Source organism: Arachis hypogaea, chromosome 20, assembly GCF_003086295.3.
Source record: "Arachis hypogaea cultivar Tifrunner chromosome 20, arahy.Tifrunner.gnm2.J5K5, whole genome shotgun sequence".
NCBI lineage: Eukaryota > Viridiplantae > Streptophyta > Magnoliopsida > Fabales > Fabaceae > Arachis > Arachis hypogaea.
Genome location: NC_092055.1, coordinates 71,561,703 through 71,570,852, shown reverse-complemented (window position 1 = coordinate 71,570,852; position 9,150 = coordinate 71,561,703). Strand labels below are relative to the sequence as shown.

Sequence of the window (9,150 nt, the reverse complement as noted above, 5' to 3'; positions counted from 1 at the left end):
ATTTTTGGATTCTACTTTGAGTTTTTGTATTTTATGATGATTTCAGGTATTTTCTAGCTGAAATTGAGGAGTTTTTGCAAAGTCTGATTCAGAGACAGAGAAAGGACTGCAGATGTTGTCAGGATCTGACCTCTATGCACTCGAAGGAGCATTCTGGAGCTCCAAAAGTTTAAATGGCGCGTTCTAAATGGCTATGGAAAGCTAATATCCAGGGCTTTCCAGAAATATATAATAGTCCATACTTTGCATTGGAAATGAAGACCTAAAACTGGCGTTCAACACCAGCCACCAGCCGGATTCCTAGCGTCCAATGCCCAAAGGGGAGTAGCTGGCGTCCAATGCCCATTCAGGAGTCCAAAGCCGGTGTTGGATGCCCAAAAGGGAGCACTGGCTCGTGGCTTCACTCAAGCTCAGCCCAAACACTCACCAAGTGGGCCAAAAAGTGGATTTTCGCACTGCAAGACTAGTTTATCTTATTTTCTATAATTCTTAGTTGCTAGACTAGTATATATAGAGCAAACACTACAACATTTTCGGTCTATCGCCACGGTTTTTTTGGCCTCGGTAAAAAATTGTGACCATAGACCCTTTATGGTCACGGTTTTTTAAAAAAGGGTGACCATAGAGTACCATGGTCACTGTTTTTAAAAAAAGGGTGTCTTAAAAGGGTCTATGGTCACAGTTTATAGGGGTGACCTAAAGGGGTTTATAGTAACGGTTTTTTAGGGTGACCAAAAAGGGTCTTTGGTCACGGTTTTTTAAAAAATGGTGACCTAAAGGGTCTATGGTCACGGTTTTTTGTGGTAACCTAAAGGGGTCTTTGGTCACGGTTTTGGGGTGACCTAAATGGTCTATGGTCACAGTTTTTCACCGTGACCAAAAGACATCTATGGTCACGGTTTTTTGGGGTGACCAAAAAGGGTCTATGGTCACGGTTTTTTAAAAAAGGGTGGGCTAAAGGGGACCATGGTCACGATTTTTTAGGGTGACCTAAAGGGCTCTATGGTAACGGTTTTTGGGGTGACCTAAAATGGTCTATGGTCACGGTTTTTCACCGTGACCAAAAGACATCTATGATCATGGTTTTGAGGGGTGAACAAAAAAAGTCTATGGTCACGGTTTTACGAAAGGGTGACCTAAAGGGGTCTATAGTCACGGTTTTAGAGGGTGACCTTAAATGGTCTATGGTCACGGATTTTAGGAGTAACCATAGAATATGCTTTTTGAAATTATTTTGTTTAAACCTCCCCCCCTAAACTAAAAACGTCATTGTTTACACCCTCTCTTCCCAAAATCCCCCTTTCCTCCCAAAATCCCCATTCCCTCGTATTAGCTAGGTCTTAACTTAGGAAAAAATAGTGGAAAAAGATAACCCTAGCCAAGCCCTCTTTCATTCTTGCTCCCTGGCTTATTCGTCGTGCAAAACCCTCGTCGTCTTGCTTCAACCATCTCAGTGTGCCGTCACCGTCGCCGTCACCACTCCATTTTCTCAGACGCAGAACCAGAACCAGTTGCCAGTTGCCAGTTATGCAGAACCGGTTGCACGAAGTTGCCGCGCCTTCACCGGTCACCAATTCGTCACCGCTCTGCCACTCCTTTGTCACATCTTTGCTGTGCTTCGTTTCCATCTTCGCCACCGTTCCTGGTAAATCCTTTTTTGTGTGATTTTAAACTTTGAAAAATAGAGTTCATGTGAAATGTGTGTTACTTTTTCCAGTTTTATATATATATATATATCATTGGTGCACGAAATTGTGATCCTTAACAACGGCGCCAAAAACTTGGTGCTCGGAACGTAATTTACACACTTTGTCACAACTTCGCACAACTAACCAGCAAGTGCACTGGGTCGTCCAAGTAATAAACCTTACGTGAGTAAGGGTCGATCCCACGGAGATTGTCAGCTTGAAGCAAGCTATGGTCACCTTGTAAATCTCAGTCAGGCAGACTCAAATGGTTATGGAGTTTTAATAATTAAAAGATACATAACACGTAAAATAAAGATAGAGATACTTTTGTAATTTATTGGTGAGAATTTCAGATAAGCGTATAGAGATGCTTTCGTTCCTCCTGAACCTCTGGTTTCCTGCTGTCTTTATCCAATCCTTCAGACTCCTTTCCATGGCAAGCTTTGTGTAGGGCATCACCGTTGTCAATGGCTACTTCCCATCCTCTCAGTGAAAATGGTCCAAGATGCGCTGTCACCGCACGACTATTCATCTATTGGTTCTCGATCATATTGGAATAGGATTCAGTAATCCTTTTGCGTCTGTCACTACGCCCAGCACTCGCGAGTTTGAAGCTCGTCACAGCCATCCCTTCCCGGATCCTAATCGGAATACCACAGACAAGGTTTAGACTTTCTGGACCTCAAGAATGGCCGCCAATAGTTCTAGCCTATACCACAAAGACTCTGATCTCATGATCAGAAGGCTAAGAGATACACATTCAAGCTTGTTTGCATGATCAGAAGTGTTTTTCAGGCACGCGTTCATAAGTGAGAATGATAATGAGCGTCACATAATCATCACATTCATCATGTTCTTGAGTGCGAATGAATATCTTAGAGAAGAAATAGGCTTGAATTGAATAGAAAAACAATAGTACTTTGCATTAATTCATGAGGAACAGCAGAGCTCCACACCTTAATCTATGGTGTGTAGAAACTCTACCGTTGAAAATATATAAGTGATGAAGGTCCAGGCATGGCCAAATGGCCAGCCTCCAAAACGTGATCAAAGGATCAAAAGATAATCCAAAAGATGTAAAAACAATAGTAAAAAGTTCTATTTATACTAAACTAGTTATTAGGGTTTACAGAGATAAGTAAATGATGTAGAAATCCACTTCCGGGCCCACTTGGTGTGTGCTTGGACTGATCATTGAAGCTTTCACGTGTAGAGGTCTTCCTTGGAGTTAAACGCCAGTTTGTAACCTGTTCCTGGCGTTTAACTCTGCTTTGCAACCTGTTTCTGGCGTTTAACTCCAGAATAAGGCAGAGAGCTGGCGTTGGACGCCAGTTTGTGTCATCTAAACTCAGGTAAAGAATGGACTATTATATATTTCTGGAAAGCCCTGGATGTCTACTTTCCAATGCTATTGAGAGCGCGCCATTTGGACTCCTGTAGCTCCCGAAAAGCTACTTTGAGTGCAGGGAGGTCAGAATCCAACAGCATCTGCAGTCCTTCTTCAGCCTCTGAATCTGATTTTTGCTCAAGTCCCTCAATTTCAGCCAGAAATTACCTGAAATCATAGAAAAACACACAAACTCATAGTAAAGTCCAGAAATGTGATTTTTATTTAAAAACTAATAAAATATACTAAAAACTAACTAAATCATACTAAAAACTATGTAAAAACAATGCCAAAAAGCATATAAATTATCCGCTCATCACAACACCAAACTTAAATTGTTGCTTGTCCCCAAGAAACTGAAAATAAAATAGGATAAAAAGAAGAAGATATACTATAAATTCCAAAATACCAATGAAACTTAGCTCCAATCAGATGAGCGGGACTAGTAGCTTTTTGCCTCTTGAATAGTTTTGGCATCTCACTTTATCCCTTGAAGTTCAGAATGATTGGCATCTATAGGAACTTAGAATTCAGATAGTGTTATTGATTCTCCTAGTTCAATATGTTGATTCTTGAACACAGCTACTTTATGAGTCTTGGCCGTGGCCCTAAGCACTTTGTTTTCCAGTATTACCACCGAATACATAAATGCCACAGACACATAACTGGGTAAACCTTTTCAGATTGTGACTCAGCTTTGCTAAAGTCCCCAATTAGAGGTGTCCAGGGTTCTTAAGCTCACTCCTTTTTTGCTTTGGACCTTGACTTTAACCGCTCAGTCTCAAGTTTTCACTTGACACCTTCACGCCACAAGCACATGGTTAGGGACAGCTTGGTTTAGCCACTTAGGCTAGGATTTTATTCCTTTAGGCCCTCCTATCCACTGATGCTCAAAGCCTTGGATCCTTTTTGTTACCCTTGCCTTTTGGTTTTAAGGACTATTGGCTTTTTGCTCTTGCCTTTTGGTTTTAAGAGCTTTTGGCTTTTTCTGCTTGCTTTTTCTTTTTCTTTTTGTTTTTTTCGCATTTATTTTTTTTCTACAAGCTTTTCTCTATTCACTGCTTTTTCTTGCTTCAAGAATCAATTTTATGATTTTTCAGATTATCAAATAACATTTCTCCTTTTTCCTTATTCTTTCAAGAGCCTACATATTTAACATTCATAAACAACAAATTCAAAAGACATATGCACTGTTCAAGCATTCATTCAGAAAACAAAAAGTATTGTCACCACATCAAAATAATTAAACTAGTTTCAAGGATGAATTCGAAACCATGTACTTCTTGTTCTTTTGTTTTTAGAACATTTTTCATTTAAGAGAGGTGATGGATTCATAGGACATTCATAACTTTAAGGCATAGACACTTAGACACTAATGATCATATAGTAAAGACACAAACATAAATAAACATGAAGCATAATAAACGAAAAACAGGAAAATAAGAACAAGGAGATTAAGGAACGGGTCCACCTTAATGAGGGTGGCGTCTTCCTCTTCTTGAAGAACCAATGGTCCTCTTGAGCTCCTCTATGTCTCTTCCTTGTCTTTGTTGCTCCTCCCTCATAGCTCTTTGATATTCTCTAATCTCATGTCAGATCTCCGGATACTCATTCTTTTTGAGCTTGAAAGGAACCTCAGGGATCACTTTCTTCTTGGCCACAACTTCATAGAAGTGGTCTTGATGGACCTTTGAGATGAATCTCTCCATCTCCCATGACTCAGAGGTGGAAGCAATTGCCTTCTCTTTCCTCTTTCTTGAGGTTTCTCTGGCCTTAGGTGCCATTAATGGTTATGGAAAAACAAAAAGCTATGCTTTTACCACACCAAACTTAAAATGTTTGCTCATCCCCGAGCAAAAGAAGAAAGAAAGAAGGAGAAGACGAAGAAAAATGGAGGAGATGGAGGGAGATGGTGTATTCGGCCAAGGGGAATTTAGGTGGTTATGATGTGTGAAAAGGAAGGGGTGATGGTTTGTAGTTGAGTAGGTGGGTGTAGGTGGGTTGTATGATGATTTTGGAGGAGTAATGGAGGTGATTGGTGGAGGTTATTTTGGGGAAGAGTGTTATGAAAAGGTGTGAGGAAGAGAGAAGAAGAGAGGTGGGGTAGGTGGGGATCTTGTGGGGTCCACAGATCCAGAGGGGTCAAGGATGTATCATCCCTGCTTCTATTAGGCGTGTAAACGCCCTTGCAGTGCAATCTTGGCGTTTAACGCCACTTCCATGCTTTGTTCTGGCGTTAAACGCCAGTCTGGTGCTTGTTTCTGGCGTTTAACGCCAGCTTGATGCTTCTTTCTGGCGTTAAACGCCAGTTTAATGCTTCTTACTGGCGTTAAACGCCAGTTTGATGCTTCTTACTGGCGATTAAACGCCAGTAAGTTCTTCCTCCAGGGTGAGCTGTTTTTAATGCTGTTTTTCATTCTGTTTTTTATTTTTCAGTAGTTTTTGTGACTCCACATGATCATCAACCTAAAAAACCATAAAATAAAAATAAAATAGATATAATTAAATAACATTGGGTTGCCTCCCAACAAGCGCTTCTTTAATGTCAATAGCTTGACAGTGAGCTCTCATGGAGCCTCACAGATGTTCAGAGCATTGTTGGAACCTCCCAACACCAAACTTAGAGTTTGAATGTGGGGGTTCAACACCAAACATAGAGTTTGACTGTGGGGGCTTTGGTTGACTCTGCAGTGAGAGAAGCTTTTCATGCTTCCGCTCCATGGTTATAGAAGGAGATCCTTGAGTTTTAAACACAAGGTTGTCCTCATTCAGTTGGAGGACTAACTCTCCTCTGTCTACATCAATCACAGCTCTTGCTATGGCTAGGAAGGGTCTTCCAAGGATGATAGATTCATCCTCTTCCTTCCCAGTGTCTAGGATTATGAAATCCGCAGGGATGTAAAGGCCTTCAACCTTTACTAGCACGTCCTCTACTAGTCCATAAGCCTGCTTTCTTGAGTTGTCTGCGATCTATGATGAGATTCTGGCAGCTTGCACCTCAAAGATCCCAAGTTTCTCCATTACAGAGAGTGGCATTAAGTTTATTCCTGACCCCAGGTCACACAGAGCCTTCTCAAAGGTCATGGTGCCTATGTTACAGGGAATTAGGAATTTACCAGGATCCTGTTTCTTTTGAGGTATTTTCTGCCTATCCAATGTATTTAGTTCATTGGTGAGCAAGGGAGGTTCATCTTCCCAAGTTTCATTACCAAATAATTTGGCATTCTGCTTCATGATTGCACCAAGGTACTTAGCAACTTGCTCTTCAGTAATGTCTTCATCCTCTTCAGAGGATGAATACTCATCAGAGCTCATGAAGGGCAGAAGAAGGTTCAATGGAATCTCTATGGTCTCTAGATGAGCCTCAGATTCCTTTGGTTCCTCAAAAGAAAACTCTTTATTGGTCACTGAACGTCCCAGGAGGTCTTCCTCACTAGTATTCACGTCTTCCTCCTCCTCTTTGGGTTCAGCCACACCAAGTAAGGTAATGGCCTTGCACTCTCTTTTTGGATTCTCTTCTGTATTGCTTGGGAGAGTACTAGGAGGGGTTTCAGTGACTCTTTTACTCAGCTGGCCCACTTGTGCCTCCAAATTTCTAATGGAGGACCTTGTTTCATTCATGAAACTTAAAGTGGCCTTAGATAGATCAGAGACTATATTTGCAAAGCTAGATGGATTCTGCTCAAAATTCTCTGTCTGTTGCTGAGTGGATGATGGGAAAGGCCTGCTATTACTAAACCTGTTTCTTCCATCATTAATAAAGCCTTGTTGAGACTTTTATTGATCCTTCCATGAGAAATTTGGATGATTTCTCCATGAGGGATTATAGGTGTTTCCATAGGGTTCACCCATGTAATTCACCTCTACTATTGTAGGGTTCTCAGGATCATAAGCTTCTTCTTCAGAAGATGCCTCTTGAGTACTGTTGGATGCAGCTTGCAATTCATTCAGACTTTGAGAAATTATATTGACTTGCTGAGTCAATATTTTATTCTGAGCCAATATGGCATTCAGAGAATCAATTTCAAGAACTCCCTTCCTCTGAGGCATCCCATTACTCACAGGATTCCTTTTAGAAGTGTACATGAACTGGTTATTTGCAACCATATCAATGAGTTCTTGAGCTTCTGCAGGCATTTTCTTTAGGTGAATGGATCCACCTGCAGAATGGTCCAATGACATCTTTGATAATTCAGACAGACCATCATAGAATATATCCAGGATGGTCCATTCTTAAAGCATATCAGAAGGGCACTTTTTGGTCAGTTGCTTATATCTCTCCCAAGCTTCATAGAGGGATTCACCTTCTTTCTGTTTGAAGGTTTGAACATCCACTCTAAGCTTGCTAAGCTTTTGAGGAGGAAAGAACTTGGCTAAGAAAGCCGTGACCAGCTTATCCCAAGAGTTCAAGCTATCTTTAGGTTGAGAGTCCAACCATATTCTAGCTCTGTCTCTTATAGCAAACAGGAAAAGCATAAGCCTGTAGACCTCGGAGTCAACCCCATTGGTCTTAACAGTATCACAGATCTGCAAGAACTCAGTTAAGAACTGAAAAGGATCTTCTGATGGAAGTCCATGAAACTTGCAGTTCTGTTGCATCAGTAAAACTAATTGAGGCTTTAGCTCAAAATTGTTTGCTCCAATGGCAGGGATTGAGATGCTTCTTCCATGTAAATTGGAATTTGGTGCAGTAAAGTCACCAAGCATCTTCCTTGCATTGTTATTATTTTTGGCCATGTCTCCTTCTTTTTCGAAAATTTCTGTCAGATTTTCTCCAGAGAGTTGTGCCTTAGCTTTCCTAAGCTTCCTCTTCAGAGTCCTTTCAGGTTCAGGATCAGCTTCAACAAGAATGTTCTTATCCTTGTTCCTGCTCATATGAAAAAGAAGAAAACAGAAAAGAAAATATAGAATCCTCTATGTCACAGTATAGAGATTTCTTACGTAAGTATAAAAAGAGAAGAATAGAGGAAGGAAAAGATAAGAATCCAAACACAGAGGGGAAGAGTGGGTTCGAATTCTTGGGTGGAAGAGAAGTGTTAGTAGATGAATAAATAATTAGAAGGAGGTGAAAGAGAAGAATTCAAAAATAAAATAAAATAAAATAAAAATATTTTTGTTTTTAATTTAAAATTAAAGTTAAAACTCGAAAATAAGAAAAGAAATAAAATTAAAATTAAAATTTAGAATAATTACTTAATTAAAAAGGAATTTTGAAAAAGAGGAAGGTGATTTTCAAAAATTAGAGAGAAAATTAGTTAGGTAGTTTTGAAAAAGATATGATTGAAATAGTAAACTTTTAAAATCAAACAAAAAGTCAAGTAGGTAATTGAAAAAGATTTTGAAATTGATTTTGAAAAAGATCTGATTGAAAAGATATGATTGAAAATCATTTTGAAAAAGATTTGAAAAGGAAATTAAAAAGATTTGATTTTAGAAATCAAAGTTGATTACTTGACTAACAAGAAACTTGAAGATATGATTTTAAAATTTAAAGATTGAACCTTTCTTAATAGGCAAGTAACAAACTTAAAAATTTTTGAATCAATCACATTAATTATTAGTAAAGATTTTGAAATTATGAACAAGATAAGAAAAAGATTTTTGAAAATCAATTTGAAATTTTTGAAAATCATAAAAGAAAAATGAAAAAGATTTGATTTTTGAAAAAGATTTGAAAAAGATAGAATTTTTAAATTGAAAATTTGATTTGACTCATAAGAAACAATTAAATTTAAAAACTTTTTGAAAAAGTTAACTCAAATTTTCGAAAGTTTATGAGAGAAAAAGGGAAAGATATTTTTTTGATTTTTTAATTTTTAATGAAGAAAGAGAAAAACATAAAATTGATGCAAAACATAAAAATTTTGGATTAAAATAAAAGATGCATGCAAGAACACTATGAGTGTCAAGATGAACACCAAGAACACTTTGAATGTCAAGATGAACACCAAGAATTTATTTTTGAAAATTTTTAAGAAAAGAAAAGCATGCAAGACACCAAACATAGAATTTTTCAATGTTGAGACATTAATAATTCAAAAATACATATGAGAAACAAGAAAAGACACAAAGCAA

General features: G+C 38.6%; 1 non-coding gene across 1 annotated transcript; it reads left to right on the top strand.

Annotated features, from left to right (window-relative positions):
- The first annotated feature begins 7,311 nt into the window (after positions 1 to 7,311).
- Positions 7,312 to 7,419, top strand: LOC112788507 (small nucleolar RNA R71). Its single transcript, XR_003195867.1, has one exon. It is a non-coding gene; the product is annotated as a small nucleolar RNA R71 (small nucleolar RNA).
- The last annotated feature ends 1,731 nt before the right edge of the window (positions 7,420 to 9,150 follow it).